The sequence below is a fragment of the Pongo abelii genome, chromosome 18, assembly GCF_028885655.2.
Source record: "Pongo abelii isolate AG06213 chromosome 18, NHGRI_mPonAbe1-v2.0_pri, whole genome shotgun sequence".
In the NCBI taxonomy this organism is placed as follows: Eukaryota; Metazoa; Chordata; class Mammalia; order Primates; family Hominidae; genus Pongo; species Pongo abelii.
The window spans coordinates 24,606,461-24,625,489 of NC_072003.2; the positions used below are offsets into that span (position 1 = coordinate 24,606,461).

Sequence of the window (19,029 nt, forward strand, 5' to 3'; positions counted from 1 at the left end):
CTTTCGGAGGCCGAGGTGGATGGATTACCTGGGGTCAGGAGTTCGAGATCAGCCTGGCCAACATGGCGAAAGTCCATCTCTACTAAAAATACAAAAATTAGCCGAGTGTGATGGTGGTGTGCCTATAGTCCCAGCTACTCGGGAGTCTGGGGCAAGAGAATCGCTTGAACCCAGGAGGTGGAGGTTGCAGTGAGCTGAGATTGTGCCACTGCACTCCAGCCTGAGTGACAGAGCGAGACTCCATCTCAAAAACTAATAATAATAATAATAATAATAAGATGGGCCGGGCACAGTGGCTCACACCTGTAATCCCAGCACTTTGGGAGGCTGAGGCGGGAAGATCACCTGAGGTCAGGAGTTCAAGACCAGCCTGGCCAATGTGGTGAAACTCCATCTCTACTAAAAATACAAAAATTAGCCAGGTGTGGTGGCGGGCACCTGTAATCCCAGCTACTTGGGAGGCTGAGGCAGGAGAATCACTTGAACCCAGGAGGCAGAGGTTGAAGTGAGCCAAGATGGCGCCATTGCACTCCAGCCTGGGAAACAGGAGCGAAACTCTGTCTCAAAAAAATTAAATAAATAAATAAATAAATAAAATGAACTAATGCATGAAGAGCACTTAGCACAGTGCCTAGGACATGATAGGCACTCGATAAGTGGGCTGGGCATAGTGGCTCATGTCTGTAATCTGAGCACTTTGGGAGGCCAAGGCGGGCAGATCACCTGAGCTCAGGAGTTCAAGACCAGCCTGGGCAACATGGCGAAACCCCATCTGTACAAAAATTAGCTGAGCATGGTGATACCCACCTGTAGTTCCAGCTACTTGGGAGGCTGAGGTGGGAGGATCACTTGAGCCCAGGAGACTAAGGTTGCTGTGAGCCAAGATCATGCCACTACACTCCAGCCTGGGGGACAAAGCTAGACCCTGTCTCAAAAAAAAAAAAAAAAAAAAAAAAGTGGCTATTTCCTCACCATTCCCCCCTTGGCAGGTCACAGCCCAGTCCACTCCACTCCTCCATGGTCTCCATTCTTGTCACCTGGACACCAGATGGCCTGGATTAGGTGTGTAAGAACATATCTATGCTCCAGTTTTCTCTTGTCAAATTCCTCATCCTTCCTCTCACCTTCCCAGATGTTCTCCATTCTCCACAAATCCTCTACCTCACCTCCATCCTCCGCCTGCTTTTTGGTCACTCTGTCTCCTACTCAAGTAGGAAGACCCTAGGAACCCTCCACTTGAACCCTAAATCTCTTTGCATTTTAACCTTTCATTCATGAATTCATTCATTCAAAAGATATTATTGAGCATCTACTATGTACCAGGCACTAAGGATACTACAGTAAATATAATAAACAGGATCCTGGCTGGGTGAGGTGGCTCATACCTGTAATCTCAGCACTTTGGGAGGTAAAGATGGGTGGATCACTTGAGGTCAGGGGTTCGAGACCAGCCTGGCCAACATGACAAAACCCGTCTCTAGTAACAATACAAAAATCAGCTGGGTGTGGTGGCACATGCCTGTAGTCCTAGCAACTTGGGAGGCTGAGGCAGGAGAATCACTTGAACCCAGGAAGTGGAGGTTGCAGTGAGCTGAGATCACACCACTGCACTCTAGCCTGTGCAACAGAGCAAGACTTTGTCTCAAAAAAATAAACAGGGTCGCTACTCACATAGAGCTCACTGGCCAGGAGAAAGGGCAGCAATTCATCAAATATTTAATTACAAACTGAGATAAATACTATAATGAAAAATGCAGAGACTCTGAGACAGACAGGGGCCATAACCTAGCCTAGGTTGGTGGTTATGGAAGCCTTCCATATCAGCATGTGTTTCTTTCTTTCTTTTTCTTTTTTCTCTTTTTTTTTTTTTTTTTTTTTTTTTGAGATGGCGTCTTGCTCTGTTGCCCAGGTTGGAGTGCAGTGGCACCATCTCATCTCACTGCAACTTCCACCTCCCAGGTTCAAGCAATTCTCATGCCTCAGCCTCCCAAGTAGCTGGGGTTACAGGCATGTGCCAACACACCAGGCTAATTTTTGTATTTTTAGTGGAGTGCAGTGGCACCATCTCGGCTCACTGCAACTTCTGCCTCCCAGGTTCAAGCGATTCTCATGCCTCAGCATCCCAAGCAGCTGGGATTACAGGTGTGTGCCACCACACCTGGCTAATTTTTGTGTTTTTAGTAGAGATGAGGTTTCACAAAGTTAGCCAGGTTGGACAGCACGTGTTTCCATGCAACAAACTATCCTAAAACTTAGTGGCTTAAAATAACAACAATCATTGATTTCACCCCCAAATCTGCAGTTTGGGCAGGATGTGGCCTGGACAGCAAGTCTGTGTTCCACATGGCCTGCTCAACATGGGGCAGCTTGACAGGGGCTGGAGGACCCACTTTTTTTTTGGTTGTCTCTGAGATATAATTCACATGACATAAATTTCACCATGTTAAACCAAACAACTTAATGTTTTTTAGTATATTCACAGGATTGTACAACTATTGCTATCTAATTCCACGATATTTCCTTTTCCCTAAAAAGAAATCCTATACTTATCTGGATGTAGTGGTGCACACCTGTGGTCCTAGCTACTTGGGAGGCTGAGGCAGGGGAATCGATTGAACCCAAGAGTTCCAGGCTGCAGTGAGCTATGATCGCACCATTGCACTCCAGCCTGGGTGACAGAATGAGACTCTGTTTCTAAACAACAACAACAACAACAAAACATATACCATTAGCAGTCTCTTCTATTCCCTCTTCCCCTAGTCCCTGGAAACACTCATCTATCTTCTGTCTTTATAGATCTGTCTGTTCTAGACACTTCAAATGGAATATATACTACATGGCCTATTGTGTCTGGCTTCTGTCACTGAGTACAATGTTATCAAGATTCTGGAAAACCCACTTTGTGGACGGCTCAGTCACATGGCTGGCAATTTGGTATTGGCTGTCAGGTGGGAACTCAGCTGGGCTGTGGGCAGGGATCCCAGTTCTTCTCCATGGGGGCCCCCTCCACGGGCTGCTTGAGCTTCCTTATGGCATGGTGGTTGGGTTCCAAGATGGAGCATCCTAAGAGAGCCAAGTGGGAGCTTTTCATCTCTTTTTTTTTTTTTTCAATTGAGAAAAAGTCTTACTGTCACCCAGGCTGGTGTGCAGTGGCATGATCTTGGCTCACTGCCACCTCCACCTCCTGGGTTCAAGTGATTCTTGTGCCTCAGCCTCCTGAGTAGCTGGGACTACAAGTGAGCGCCACCATGTCTGGCTAATTATTGTATTTTTAGTAGAGGCTAGGTTTGCCATGTTGGCCAGGCTGGCATCTTTATTAAAAAAAAAAGAGAGACAGAGAGAGAGACAGGGTCTTGCTTGTTGCCCTTGGCAGGTCACAGCCCAGTCCACTCCACTCCTCCATGGTCTTGAACTCCTGGTCTCAAGTGATCCTCCTGCCTCATCCTTCCAAAGTGCTGAGATTACAGGTGTGAGCCACGATGTCCGGCCAGCTTTTCACCTTTTATGACGAGTTTCAGAAGTCACACCATGTCACTTCCACAGTAGCCTCAATCTCATCTGGATTCAAGGGAAGGGAACACAGACCACCCTTCACAATAGGATTGTCGAAATCACCTTGTTTGCATTTTAACCTTTCATTCATGCATTCATTCATTCAAAAGATATTGGCCAGGTGCAGTGGCTCAAGCCTATAATCACAGCACCTTGGGAGGCTGAGGCGGATGGATCACCTGAGGTCTGGAGTTTGAGACCAGCCTGGCCAACATGGTGAAACCCCATCTCTACTAAAAATACAAAAATTAGCTGGGTGTACTGGCATGTGCCTGTAATCCTAGCTACTTGGAAGGCTGAGGCAGGAAAATCGCTTGAACCTGGGAGGTGGAGGTTGCAGTGAGCCGAGATTGCATCATTGCACTCCAGCCTGGGTGAGAAGAGTGAAACTCCATCTCAAAAAAAAAAAAAAAGTCACACCATGTCAGTTCCACAGTAGCCTCAAGCTCATCTGGATTCAACAGAAGGGAACACAGGCCACCCTTCTCAATATGAGTGTAAGATCACTTTGTTTACATTTTAACCTTTTATTCATGCATGCATTCATTCAAAAGATATTATTGAGCATCTACTCATGAATGAATAATTGTGGCCACTTTTGGAAAATACCAGTGCTACAGCTTCCCTGAGAAGATGATGTTGGGGCTGACTGCTGAAGGATAAGCAGGTGTTACTTAGGCACAGGAATGGAAGAGCATTCAAAAAACATGGAACAACATGTTCAAAAGACCTGGGGGAACAATTAGCACACTGGAGGAACTTAAGGTGGCCTTGAGTGGCAGAGGCAGAGAGAAAGGCACTTGTCTGTTGTGTGCTTTCCACGACTGCTGTTTCCACTCAGCCTTCATTGTCCATTTTTTCAGAAACAGTACCCTAAATTCCCTTTGGGGAACCATTGACTCACCCGCCCTCAGCCCTCTCAGTGTGGCTGCAGGGGTGGGTGTTAAGACCCAGGTCTAGCCAGCCATTCAAGACAGTTCACCCAGCCTCGCCAGTCTCACTGGCTGGTTCGGGTGTGGTCATGTGACCCTCAGAAGGGCCAGTGAGGCTCAAACCCAAGACATCTGCTGCAGCTATTGGACAAGACAGAGTGTTTTGCCTTGGGGTTGCTAGGTAGGATAGAGGCAGGAGTGTTGGGTGTCACCTTTGCCTCTGCCAGAGAATAACCTGTTGAAATGACACCAACAAAGAGAAAGTAGAACCAAGTGACACAGACCATTGAGCTCCTGGACTATGACCAAAGCCAGCTGTGCCACTGGACATTTTAGATTCATGGGCCAATACATGTTGGTTTAGGCTAATTTGAATTTCTGTCACCTGGAATCAAGAGCTCTGTTTAAAGGCACCATCGGCGGGCGCAGTGGCTCATGCCTGTAATCCCAACACTTTGAGAGGCCGAGGCGGGTGGATCACCCAAGGTCAGGAGTTTGAGACCAGCTTGGCCAACATGGCGAAACCCCGTCTCTACTAAAAATACAGAAATTAGCCGGGCATGGTGGCACGTGCCTGTAATCCCAGCTACTAGAGGGGCTGAGGCAGGAGGATGGCTTGAACCTGGGAGGGAGAGGTTGCAGTAAGCCATGATTGTGCCACTGCACTCCAGCCTGGGCAACAGAGTGAGACTCCATCTCAAAAAACAAACAAACGAATAAATAAATAAAGACACTATGGTTAGGATTTTTCTCTTCCTGTCCCTAACTGCACATTCTCCATTCCTGGTTCTTACGTACCACTTCAGAAGCCTCCAGCACTTCATCTGGCCTCTCTGCCTTCTCTCTCTCTTTCATTTCTTATTTTTTTGGGACAGAGTCTTGATCTGTCACCCAGGCTGGAGTGCAGTGGCGCAATCTTGGCTCACTGCAACCTCCACCTCCAAGGCTCAAGTGATCCTCCAGCCTCAGCCTCCTGAGTAGCTGGGATTACAGGCACACACCACCACTCCCAGCTAACTTTTTGTATTTTTAGTAGAGACTGTTTTTTGCCATGTTGCCCAGGCTAGTTCCAAACTTCTGGCCCCAAACTTCTGGTGGATCAAGTGATCCACCTGCCTTGGCCTCCCAAAGTGCTGGGATTACAGGTGTGAGCCACTGTGCCTAGCCTTCTCTCTTTTTTTGTGATCAATAAATGTTTGTTTATTGCATCTTGGTCTGAACATCATATTAAATTTGGGGTTCCAAAAAACTCTAGAAAACATTTATGAGAACTTGGGAGGTGGAGGTTGCAGTGAGCCAAGATCGCACCACTGCACTCCAGCCTGGGTGACAGATTGAGACTTCGTCTCAAAAAAAAAAAAAAAAAAAAAAAAGAACTAAATGTCCCTGAATATAAAATGGTAGGTAAGAACAGCAATTGGCTTGTCGATCAATGATGAATCAAACAGAAAATTCATGACAGATTATGGGGCAGTTTAAAATGTCCAAATATTATGTCCCAGAAGAATTTGTCTAGATAATAGATCTTCCTCAGTCCCTTTCAGGGGATGGATGGATACTGGACATACTTGGGCAGGTTTATTCAGGGTAAGCTGGAGGAATGTGTCAAATAGGTAGCTACCTGTCTGATTTATTTTCATCCTATTTTTTATGCTCTTAAAACAAAATAACTGGCCAGGCACGGTGGCTCACGCCTGCAATCCCAGCACTTTGGGAGGCTGAGGCGGGCGGATCACGGGGTCAGGAGATCGAGACCATCCTTGCTAACACAGTGAAACGCTGTCTCTACCAAAAATACAAAAAATTAGCCAGGCGAGGTGGCAGGCGCCTGTAGGCCCAGCTACTCGGGAGGCTGAGGCAGGAGAATCGTATGAACCCCGGAGGGAGGAGCCTGCAGTGAGCCGAGATCGCGCCACTGCACTCCAGCCTGGGCGACAGAGCAAGACTCCGTCTCAAAAAACAAAAAAAACAAAATAACTTCCTATTGGTTAAACTTTGTTTTTTTGCTTGCAAATCAAACTGTCTTACTGGTTTCAAAATATCAATTTCTTTTCTTTTTCTTTTTTTTTTTGAGACAGAGTCTCACTCTGTGACCCAGGCTGGAGTGCAATGTCGTGGTCTTGGCTCACTGCCACCTCTGCCTCATGGGTTCAAGCGATTCTCCTGTGCCAGGCTCCTGAGTAGCTGGGACTAGAGGTGCGTGCCACCACACCCAGCTAATTTTTGTATTTTTAGTAGAGACAGGGTTTCACCATGTTGGCCAGGCTGGTCTTGAACTTCTGACCTCGTGATCTGCCCACCTTGGCCTCCCAAAGTGCTGGGATTACAGGCATGAGCCATCGCACCTAACCTTTTTTTCTTTTCTTTTTTTTTAAGATGAAGTCCCTCTCTGTTGCACAGGCTGGAGTGCAGTAGCACGATCTTGGCTCACTGCAACCTCTGCCTCCTGGGTTCAAGCGATTCCCAGCCTCCTGAGTAGCTAGGACTATAGGCGTGCACCAACATCCCTGGCTAATTTTTGTATTTTTTTACAGACGGGGTTTCACCATGTTGGCCAGGCTGGTCTCGAACTCCTGACCTGAAGTGATCCACCCACCTTGGCCTCCCAAAGCGCTGGCACTACAGGCATGAGTCACCATGCCTGGCCAAAAAAAAGATTAATCTTAAACATAACCAGAAGTCTAGATGTTTGACAGGTTTATTTATTTATTGAGACAAGGTCTAGCTCTGTTGCCCAGGCTGGACTGCAGTGGCGTGATCTTGGGTCACTGCAACCTCCACCTGTGGGTTCAAGATACCCTCCCATCTCAGCCTCCTGAGTAGCTGGGACTACATGCCTGGCTAATTTTTGTATTTTTAGTACAGACCAGTTTTCACCATGTTGCCCAGGCTGATCTCGAACTCCTGGCCTCAAGTGATCCAGCACCTGGCCTCCTAAAGTGCTGGGATTACAGGCGTTGACCACCGTGCCTGGTCAGTCTGGCAGGTTTAAGGGTTGACTTATGCCTGTGACTGTGACTATCTTTCTTTATATTCTCATGGCTTACCCCAGGCTGGCCACTAGTAATATATGGTCATCTTAACCAAATTAGAAAAAGGTATTCCAGCTGACGTGGTGGCTCACGCCTGTAGTCTCAACACTTTGGGAGACCAAGATGGGTAGGTCTCTTGAGCCCAGGAATTTGAGATCAGCCTGGGCAACATAACAAGACCTCGTCTCTACAAAAAATACAAAAATTAGCTGGGCATGATTGTGCATGCCTGTAGTCACAGCTACTCAAGAGGCTGAGGTGGAGCCCGGAAGGCGGAGGTTGTAGTGAGCCAAGATGGGGCCACTGCACCCCAGCCTGGGCAACAGAGCCAACCTGTCTTAAAAAACAAAACAAAAAACCTGACATGGGACTTTGAATATTCTAGTATTGAATGAATGAGGAATAAAGAGATGGATGGGTGGATGGATGGATGGGCAGATGAATGAATTGATGGATGAGTGAATGGGTGATGGAAGGATGGATGGATGGACAGGTGGATGAATGGATGGATGGGTGGTGGATGAATGGATGGGCAACTGAATGAATGAATGAATGAATGAATGAATAGATTGACAAGTGGATGGGTGATGGGTGGAAGGATAGATGGTCAGATGGATGGGCCATGGATGGATGAACGGACAGATGGATGAGAGAGAGAGAGAGATTCATCTGGGCAGCAGACAATTTCCTTAAAAACAAAAAAAGTCTCCTTTTTCGGGAAGATACAACCACACACATGGGCTGAATGTCAGCCCCCAATCATCTACTCAGCACTTCCATAGCACAGGGCACGATTTTGGGCAAGTGCCCATTTTGTGAGGACCACAGACAGGCACCATTTTTTTAAGGGTTGGTGGGATGATCACCACTGTTTGAGGCCTTCTATTCAAGGATTACAATGTTCAGAGGAGAAAATAGAACGACTTCCAGGATCTCTGCCAGAGCACCAGGAAGAGCTTCCTCAGAAACATTGAACAAAACTCTCCTCATATCTCATTAGCCTGATTTGAGTTACATTTCCTTTCTTTTTTTTCTTTTCTTTTCTCTTTTCTTTTCTTTTTTTTTTCTTTCTTTTTTTCTTTCTTTCTTTCTTTTCTTTCTTTCTTTCTCCTTCCTTCCTTCCTTCTTTCTTTTTCTTTCTTTCTTCCTTCCTTCCTTTTCTTTTTCTTCTTTTCTTTCATATCATGGCTAACTACAGCCTTGACCTCCCAGGTTGAATTGATCCTCCCACCTCAGCCTCCCAAGTAGCTGGGACTACAGGTGTGCACCAGCACCCCTGGCTAATTTTTGTATTTTTTTGTAGAGACTTGCTGTTGCCATGGTGCCTGGGCCGGTCTGGAACTCCTGAGCTCAAGCAATCTACCCAACTTGGCCTCCCAAAGTGCTAGGATTACAGGTATGAGCCACTGCGCCTGACCAGGGTTCTTTATTGTAGCTTGATGTTTTCAAGATTCATCCCAGTTGTAGCATGCATCAGTATTTTCTTTTTTTCATGTCTGAATGATATTCCATTGCATAGATAGACTAAATATTATTTATCCAGTCATTAATTGATGGGCATTTGATTTGTTTCCACTTTGTGGACTGTTATGGATAGTGCTGCTATGAGCATTTGTGTGCCAGTTAATGTTTGAACACCTGTATACTAGTGTACACCTAGGCATTAAATTGCTGGGTCATATTGTAATTCTATGTTCAACTTTTTGAGGAACTGTCAAACTGTTTTCCATAGAGGCTGTACCATTTTACATTCCTAGCAGCAAGGTACAAGGATTCCAGTTTCTCCACATCCCCATCATGCTTGTAATTTTCCTCTTTTTTTTTTTTTTGACACAGAGTCTCACTCTGTCACCCTGGCTGGAGTGCAGTGGCGCGATCTCAGCTCACTGCAACCTCCGCCTCCCGGGTTCAAGCAATTCTCCTGCCTTAGCCTCCCGAGTAGCTCGGATTACAGGCATGTGCCACCATGCCTGGCTAATTTTTTTGTATTTTTAATAGAGATGGGGTTTCCTCATGTCAGCCAGGCTGGTCTTGAATTCCTGAGCTCAGGCAATCTGCCCACCTTGGCCCACCTTTTTGTATTTTTTGTAGAGATGGGGTTTCACCATGTTGCTCAGGCTGGTCTCAATCTCCTGAGCTCAAGAGATCCACCTGCTTTGGCCACCCAAAGTGCTGGGATTACAGGCATGAGCCACTGCACCCAGCCAAATTGTTAGTTTTCCAAAGTAGTTAAGCCAATTTATACACCTCCCAACAGAGCATGCCTTTTCCAGTTAATCCATGTCTTTGTCTGCACTCAGAATTTTCAGTCTTTGTTTCTAGTCACTCTGGTGGGTGTATGATGGTATTTTACTGGGGTTTTATTTGCATTTCCCTGATGACTAATGATGTTGAGCACGTTTTCATGTGCTTGCTCAATAAATATTTGTTGAAAGGATGAATAAAGAGTGAATGAATAAAACACGGAAAGAAATCCAACTCTGTCTTGTGCCCTGCCTAAAACCCACCAGTGGTTCCCACTGCCCCTCCCTTGGCCGACGGGTACCTGCCTGCCCTGGCTCCTTCTGACCCCTCCTACTCCGGATGGATTTCTTTTGCTTCCTTCTCTGGGTTCCTGCCACCCAGGCTGTCTTCAGTTTCCTCCAAGGACCCTCCCTGCTTCATAACTTTGCTATAAACTGTTTTCTTCTGCCCAGAACACAACCCAGGCCCAAGGAACCCAGACGCGTTCCTTGTATCTCAGTTTGAAAGCCTCTTCCTCCAGGAAGCCTTCTCTGACTTCCACCCCCCAGCAAGGGTGGTATAAATTGCTAACTTAGGCCCACTTCTGCCCACTTTTTTTGTTTTTGTTTTTGAGATGGAGTCACATTTTGTTGTCCAGCCTGGAGTGCAGTGGGGCCATCTCAACTCACTGCAACCTCCATCTCCTGGGTTCAAGTGATTCTCCTGCCTCAGCTTCCTGAATAGCTGGGATTACAGGCACCCACCGCCACGTCCAGCTAATTTTTGTATTTTTATTTTATTTATTTATTTATTTATTTGTTTGAGACAGAGTATTGCTTTGTCGCCCAGGCTGGAGTGCAGTGGCATGATCTTGGCTTACTGCAACCTCCGCCTCCCAGGTTCAAGTGATTCTCCTGCCTCAGCCTCCCGAGTAGCTAAGCTTGCAGGTGCTCGCCACCACACCCAGCTAATTTTTGTATTTTTAGTAGAGACAGGGTTTTACCATTGGTCAGACTGGTCTCGAACTCCTGACCTTAAGTGATCTGCCTGCCTTGGCCTCCCAAAGTGCTGGGATTACAGGCGTGAGCCACCATGCCCGGCCACCACTTTTTCTTTCTAGCTGTGACCATAGTTGTACATATCTCCCCTTCCTTGGCTTTTTTTTTTTTTTCTGAGACAGGATCTCGCTGTGTTACCCAGGCTGCAGTGCAGCGGTGCAATCATAGCTCACTGCAGCCTTGAACTCCTGGGCCAAATGAACCTCCCACCTCGGCCTCCCAAAGCACTGAGATTACAAGCGTGAGTCACCGCTTCTGGCCTGTAAATACCCTTTCAAAAATATAATATTTGATTAACATCTGCCATCTTACCATAAGAAACACTTAAAAAAAATCCCAATCCAAAAAAATCCCAATCCTTTAAGCTGTATAAGAGTAGCAATTTTATCTTGTTCCTAGCAAGACATCTGGCATACAGTAAATGCTCAATAAATATTTGTTGACAGTATAAAGGTCAAGCAACAGCATAACTGGCATTGTTACATGAAAGTAATTATCCCTTAGAAACTCATTCACCCTTGGGGGACCCGGGCCAATAAAAAAATCACAGAAAACAATCCTATCTACCTTCCTCCTTCCTCCAGCCCTTGCTAGGTCCTTTGATGTGGGGGGGGGGGGTCTCAAATGCGCACACTGTCTCTGTTTTATTTGGTGCAGCTGTTGTGTGCGTGTGTTATGGAAACCCACATCAGGCAGTAGATTAAGGAGGAGAGGAGAAAAGAAAGGCATCGCTGGTATCACAGTGAAATTTACACTCTGCGGCCTCGCCCTAGCTCCTCTGTCTCTGCCTGTCTGCCTATGAAACAGTTCAAAAGCAATATGGTGCAATGGATGGTATTATAGACTTCCCACCTCCCTGGCCAGACTTCTTGGGTTCAAAGTTTGGCTTAGTCACTTACCATCTAAATAATCCCTGACAATTTACTCTGTCTTTCTGGGCCTTAGTCGCCTCATCTGCAAAATGGGGATACTACTACTTCTTACCTCATGGGGTTGTGAGGATTGCACAAGTTAATTTGTGTAAGTTGCTAAGAACACAGCCTTAGGAAGCCTTGTCACTGTGAATGCATATTAATTATTTTATTATTATTATTTTTTGAAATGGAGTCTTGCTCTGTTGCCCAGGCTGGAGTGCAGTGGTGTGATCTAAGCTCATTTCAACCTCCGCCTCCCAGGTTCAAGTGATTCTCCTGTTTTAGCTTCTCAAGTAGCTGGGACTACAGGTGCCTGCCACTACGCCCGGCTAATTTTTGTGTTTTTAGTAGAGACAGGGTTTTGCTATGTTGGCTAGGCTGGTCTTGAACTCCTGACCTCATGTGATCGGCTCGCCTCAGCTTCCCAAAGTGCTGGGACTACAAGCGTGAGCCACTACGCCTGGCCTGGTGTCCCTTTATAAGCGGTACACAGATGGTAAAATAAATCATTTTTTTCTTTCATGTACTTAGTACAATCTTTCATCCAAAGTAAGCAAGTGGCCACCATGCCTGGCCTATGATTATCATGTCTCCAGGCTTCAGTTTCCTTACCTCTGAGGTGAGGATCAATAACCTGGTTATTTCTAAGTGATGCTTAAAGAGGTTGAGAAGAAGCAAAGGCGCTCTGCACACAGGTGAGGTCAACAGCTGTCAGTGATGGAGACTGGCGCCGTCTGGGTCATCAGTGCTCTGGAATCAGGCTGCTCATGGGTTTGAATCTCACTTCCACTTTCACTCCTTGCTGTGTGACCTCGGGCAAGTCACTTCGCCTCTCTGAACCTCCGTTTCCCCATCTGTAAAAGGGAGGTGAATAACAGTATCCACCTCCTTCTGTGTGAGTCAGCTTTGGAGTCAGCGGTCAGGGTTCAAACCCCAGCCCTGCAAGTGATTAGCCAGGTGACCCTGGGCAGAGGGAATCACTCAACCTCTCTGCACCTGGGTTTCTTCCTTCATGAAAGTGGAGACTTTACAGGATGAAATGAGGACGCAGTTAAGGCGTCGGGCACACTCCAGGCAGGTAGGGGGCTCCGTTCACGTTATTTTCCCCTGGTGACGGATACTGTCGTTAAACAGCATTTGAAAAGTGGTCGCAGGGTGTGTGGCCCCAAAGATTCCAGGCGCTTCCGGAAGGCGAGCCAACGCTCCCCAGGCCCGTCGCCGAGCGGGTGGGCCTAGGCCTTGGAGGATCTGGTGTGGGGGTGGTGCAGGGTCCAGGCCCGGGGCGCCGAGAGGTGGCGGGTCCGGCTGCCCACGCCGAGACGCTCGAGGTGAGCGGGCGCCGAGGCGGGGCGGGGCCGCCGCATCCCCGTGACGCGCGGGCCAACCAGGCGCCGCCGCCGCCGCCGCGGCCCCGCCTCCCTGCGCCGCCGCCCGCGCCAGCAGGCGGGCCCGATCACCCGCCGCCCGGTGCTCGTCGCAGCCCGCGCCACCCGCATGGCGCTCCGGGGCTTCTGCAGCACGGATGGCTCCGACCCTCTCTGGGTAAGTGCAGGGGGCCGCGTGAGGCCGGCTGGTAGGGAAAGCACCGGGCCCGCAGCCTCCCAGGGCACCCCGCTCCTCGCTGTGCTGTCGGCCTGGGGGGCCCGGGACCCCCACGTCGCCCGCGGCCCAGCCCCTTTCGGGGGTGCAAGGCATGGGGGAAAACTTGGGTGACTCAGTTCCTGCGGAGCAGAGCGTGGGGGGCCGCGTGCCCAGCCCTGGGGTTTTGGAAGGGAGGGTCGGGTCAGAGCCTCCGTGAGGAGGCCTTCCTGTTTTGGGGTTCCCGTCTCTAATTAAAAACAACCTTTCAGGGAAGGGGACGTTAGAGATGGGGGGCGGGAAGAGGGGTGTCTCTCTGCTTTTGTTTTCCCTTCCTTTTTATGGTTAGGGTCCCCCCTTTTCACGAAAAATACTCCATGACCAACGGGGTGAGCTGGGGAGGGGCTTAGATTGTAGAAAGGGACTTTGATTGTCTCCCCAAAGTTGTCGTACAAGCCACATTACTCTTCTGTGGTTACCTAGCTTTGTCTTTTTTGTTCTTTCTGCTTAAATACTGCGGGGGAAGTTTGGGGGAACCAGGGAAGAAGGGGGATGTTCACCTTTGACGTGCCCTACCTGACCCTCGGCTCGGGGCAGACTTGGGGTGCAGCTGTGGACTCCCAGGACCCTGGTAGCTGTGGTCCTGCCCTCCCTTCCCTACAACACGTGGAGCTCCTCTCTGGGGATGCCCCTTAGATTTAACCCCAGCAAGTTTTCTTCTGTAACGTGGCCTGCGGAGCCTGACTGGGTGTCTGGAGTCCACTTTCTGTGGTTTAAGCCCCAGTCTTTTGGGCTTCAGCTTTTCCGTAATGCGATTTGCCTCTTTGTTCCAGGAAGGCACTTCTGTGTCGTGCTGTCTTGATTGTTGGTGAACGCAGTAGGCAAATCTGGACACGACTGTTTCTCTCCTCTTTTGTTTAGGAATCAGGAGAAACAGCCTTGGTTCTTAGGAGCTGGTGATCAGCATCCAAAAATACTTTCTTGTCCTGTTTTGCCGGCCTTTCCTTGAGGGCTGCATTTGGATTGTTGAAAAGTCATCCTCCAGGGCCCCATTGGAGGGTTTGGTTTTGTTTGTTTGTTTTTTTAGTAGGGTGTCATTGTGTTTAATAACCTACCACACTTTGATATGTCTCCCATTTTAAGCCAGTGGGGTTGGAGAGTGACCCCAGGGGTGGAAATAGAACACAGACTTTGTCTTGACGGTCTGGGAGTGGTTGGAACCTCTTTGCAGATGGACTTTCTTTAGCAGAGGAAAACCTGTGGCTCCCTTGTTGCCAGGTGTAGTAACAGCAAGATTATTTTTTGCTAAGATTCACATGGTGATCTGGGTTCGTGTTGCTGTGAATTCCAGAATATTCTCTTGTTTATTTTCTTCTCCTGAATTGAGGAGGGGGCAAAACAGGGTGAACATCCATAAGGTTTTGTATCAGGACGTATTTTATTGATGGCAACTGGTAGTTGATGGCTAATGAGTATGTTTGGGGTGTGCTTTGTTTATCTTAAGAAACTCATTCACAAAGTCCAGTTGTAATATGTTTTTAAATTTTTATTTTGTTTTTTATTTTTATTTTTTCCTTCCTTAAGGACTTTCTGCCACAGAAATTGCCAGGTGGTTAGGTTTTACTTGGGGGTAATTGTAGCTGATCTCTGTCTCTGGTAGGTACCCCATCCCCATGTTTGACCTTGCATGTTTCTGCTGTCTGGATTCCAACACTTGTTGGAGGTGCCCTGGAACCAGAATTTGAGAGGAGGCAACTGGGGCCTGAGTGGGCAAATTGAAATATAGTTAACCGAAAGCTAGAAAGTAGGTAGTTGTTGCTTTTTTCTTTTTTGAGACAGAGTCTTGCTCTGTCACCCAGGCTGGAGTGCAGTGGAGCGATCTCAGCTTACTGCAATCTCTGCCTCGCCGGCTCAAGTGATCCTCCTAACTCAGCCTCGCAAGTACCTGGGACTGTAGGCATGTGCCACACCATGCCCAGCTAATTTTTGTATTTTTTGTAGAGACAGGGTCACACTATATTGACCAGGCTGGTCTCATACTCCTGGGCTTAAGCGATCCTCCTGCCTCGGCCTCCAAAAGTGTTGAGATTACAGGCATGAGCCTCTGTGCCCAGCTGTTTTTGTGTTTTTCAAGGTAGCGTGTCCAAGGCCAGGAACGACTGGCCTCCCAGGCGGTCAGATAACTGTGTGACCTTGAGCAAGCCACTTTCCCTCTGTGTGCCTCACTTTCCTCATCTGTAACATGGGACAGGAGCCAAAAATGTGGCAGCCTTCTTGGGTTGTTAAGAGTCGTTGAGTTAATCTTGTAAGTGGTTCAGCTTGTGCCCTGCACGGAGATAAACAAGGTTAGTATTAAATATTATTTTTTCCAAAGATAAACTTGTGTGTTTCAAGCTCCTTGTTCTTCCTTTGGATTTCCCCTTTTCTTCAGCTGGTGGAGATGGGATTGGGCTGTGGAAAGGCAGTGAGGTACTCGTGCCTGGCTCCTGTTGTGACCAAGGTCATGTGCTTAGAAGTCAAGGTTAGTGGGCCTCGCGTGACTCTGTTAGAGCTTTGTTTCTGGGCTACTGTCTGCCTCTGAGCCACAGGAAATGTCCAGAAAACCCAGAAGATGGAAATGGCCCATGATAAGGGTTCTGTTGACCTTTACTCAGACAGATGCTCTGGGAAGAGAAAAGGAGAACTTTGCTATCAAAACGGAAAATAGGGCCTGAGGACAGGTCACAGCAGCCCTTGGCTTTCTTTTCTCATGGGGCAGGTCTCTGGAGATGGGGGTGGGACTGGTAGGAGGTGCTGCTTTGTGGTTGATGTTGGAATGATGGTTGGAAAAATGGGCCTGGGCCTTTTTGTGAGTTCATTAAAAAAAAAAGGCCAGGCGCGGTGGCTCACGCCTGTAATCCCAGCACTTTGGGAGGCTGAGGCAGGCGGATCACTTGAGGTCAGGAGTTCGAGACCAGCCTGTGCGACATGGATTGACCCCGTCTCTGCTAATAATACCAAAAAAAAAAAAAAAAAAAAAAGCCAGGCATGGTGGTGCGGCACCTGTGGTCCCAGCTACCAGGGAGGCTGAGGCACGAGAATCACTTGAAGGCTGTGGGGGTGGAGGTTGCAATGAGCTGAGATCACGGTCACTGCACTCCAGTCTGGGACACAGACTGAGACCCTGTCTCAAAAAAAAGAGGGCCAGGTGTAGTGGCTCATGCCTGGGAGGCCAAGGCAGGCGGATCACCTGAGGTCAGGGGTTCGAGACCAGCCTGACCAACATGGCAAAACCCCATTTCTACTAAAAATACAAAAATTAGCTGGGCCTGGTGATTCACGCCTGTAATTCCAGCTACTTGGGAGGCTGAGGCAGGAGAATTGCTTGAACCTGGGAAGAGGTTGCAGTGAGCTGAGATCACATCACTGCACTCCAGCCTGGGCTACAGAGGGACTGTCTCAAAAGAAAAAAAAAATTGTGTTTCAGGCCCTGTGTAGAAAAATTGGAAATTATGGAAAAGCAGAGAAAACAACTTGGTATTAAGCAGTATAGTGTGGTGTCTCAGAGCAAATTCGCCTCTGCTGCTGAGGCAGCATGCCTCAGTTTCCCTATGTGGGATAACATAGTACCTAGTGAATAGCGGTGACTTGAGGAATGAGTGAGTGAATCCTTAGCAAGGACTTAAAATGTTGCTGCTTGGCACACAGCACTCAGTAAAGATCAGTGGTTGTCACCACCTGGAATTCTCCAGTTAATTTTTGCTGTTGCACCGACTGCCACTGGAGAAGACCAGAAGGAAGCTGCAGCTGTGTGTCACCATCGATGGAGTGAGCTGGTCCCAGAGTTGATGTGCACCTCTGAGATGCTCTGTGGCATCCACCAACTCAGTAACCCCCTGAATATCTGACTTAGCCGCCAAGGAAGAATATCTTAGAAGCTATTAGAAATTCCTCTTGGGGCTAGGTCTGGGCCTTGGAGTCAGTCTGATCCCTGGTTTAATTCTTCCCCTTGGCTCAACAGCAGTCTATGAAGAGCCAATTTTTTCCTCTCCTCCAAGTGTGGCTTTGGTTTTCAAATCCATCCCTTAGCCTTCTCCTACTTCCTCTGTTTTCCCCTCCCCACCCTTTTTTTTTTTTTTTTTTTTTTTTTTTTTTGAGATGGTGTCTTGCTGTGTCGCCCAGGCTAGGGTGCAGTGGTGTGATCTCGGTTCCCTACAACCTCTGCCTGCTGCGTTCACGTGACTCCCCTGCCTCAGGCTCCCGAGTAGCTGGGATTACAGGCACCCACCACCACGCCTGGCTAATTTTTGTATTTTTAATGGAGACGGGGTTTCATCATGTTGGCCAGGCTGGTCTTGAATTCCTGACCTCAAGTGGTCACCCTGCCTCAGCCTCCCAAAGTGTTGGGGATTACAGGCGTGAGCCACCGCGCTCAGCCTGTTTTCCCCCTTTTTGGCTGCCTCTCCTTCCAGACCCTTCCTCTCTCCCTTCCTTGTGGAGTGTTAGAGTGGAAAGGGATGTCAGATCTTGTGGGGGGGCCATCACCTCCACCCACCCCATTTCATGGATGTGGACACTGAGGTCCAGGATGGTGACATGACAGGGTGCGAGGCGGCAAGGTGAATGGCTTTGGGAGGAGGTGAGGGTGACCCTGGAGAGGCCTGGGCAGGAGTGGACTCAGGGTTCCTGGTCCAAATGGGTTCATGATTCAGGCCAATCAGGAGCGGATTCAGGGTTACTTGGCCAAATGGAGCCACTGCACCACCAGGGGCCTTGCAGAAGGCAGCTGCAGCCCGTCCCTTTGGCCAAGACTCTCCTGAAGGGTCGTGTTCTCTTTCTCTGAGGACAAGCTCCGTTTGTGATAGCCCGGAGGGGTGTCTCGCCTTTGGGACCTGGTGGTAGATGGGGGGAAAAGAAGCCTTTTCTGTTTGTGGACACAACTTTTAGGAACTGATCTCTCTATGTGGGTGTCTCCCACTGACCATGTTCCTAAAGAACGTGAGCTTCCTCTTCCCATGTCAGTCTCCAGCTTTGACTTCTCTTTTTCTCCTCCCATTCCTATCACATCTGTCAGCAAATCGTGTCGCCCATTGCCTCAAACGGGCTGCTTCTCGTGGCTTCCCTGACTTCCACTCTGGCTGGAGTCATCATTGGCCAATTTCTGGATTTGAACAGTCACTTCGGTCCAGGCGCCGTGGCTCATGCCTGTAATCCTGGCACTTTGGGAGGCCAAGGCAGACGGATCATTTGAGGCCAGGAGTTTGAGACCAGTCTGGGCAAAATGGTGAAAACCTGTCTCAACTAAAAATACAAAAATTAGCCGAGCCTGGTGGTGGGCGCCTGTAATCCCAGCTACTTGGGAGGCTGAGGCAGGAGAATCGCTTGAGCCCAGTGGGGTTGGAGGTTGCAGTGAGCCGAGAGTTCGCCACTGCGCTCCAGCCAGGTGACAGTGAGACTCTGTCTCAAAAAAAAAAAAAAAAAAAGAAAACAGTCACCTCTTCGCTGCTGTGCCTACTCTGCCCTTGACCCCTACAGTCTAGTCTTGGCCCAGCTGTCCCTCTTCTACTAAAACCCTGCAGTAGTTCCCCATGTCCTTGAGGGTACAAGCCAAAGGGCTTACAGTGGCCTCGAAGCCTGGGCAGCATCTGTCCCCTTGGCCTCCCTGACCCCTTCTCTGGCTGCTTTCTGTCTCACTCTCCTCCAGCCACACTTGTGGCCAGGCCTGCCCCTGCCTCAGGGCCTTTGCACTTGCTGTTTCTCT

The 19,029-nt window shown here is 48.5% G+C and overlaps 1 protein-coding gene across 1 annotated transcript in view; it reads left to right on the plus strand.

The window, feature by feature from the left end:
- The first annotated feature begins 13,136 nt into the window (after positions 1–13,136).
- LOC100441217 (nuclear pore complex-interacting protein family member B13) overlaps positions 13,137–19,029 on the plus strand; it is a 104,362-nt gene continuing 98,469 nt past the window's right edge. Inside the window, exon 1 of the mRNA XM_054533593.2 lies at positions 13,137–13,253. The gene's annotated coding sequence lies outside the window, so the exon portion shown is untranslated. The remainder of the gene's footprint in view (positions 13,254–19,029) is intronic.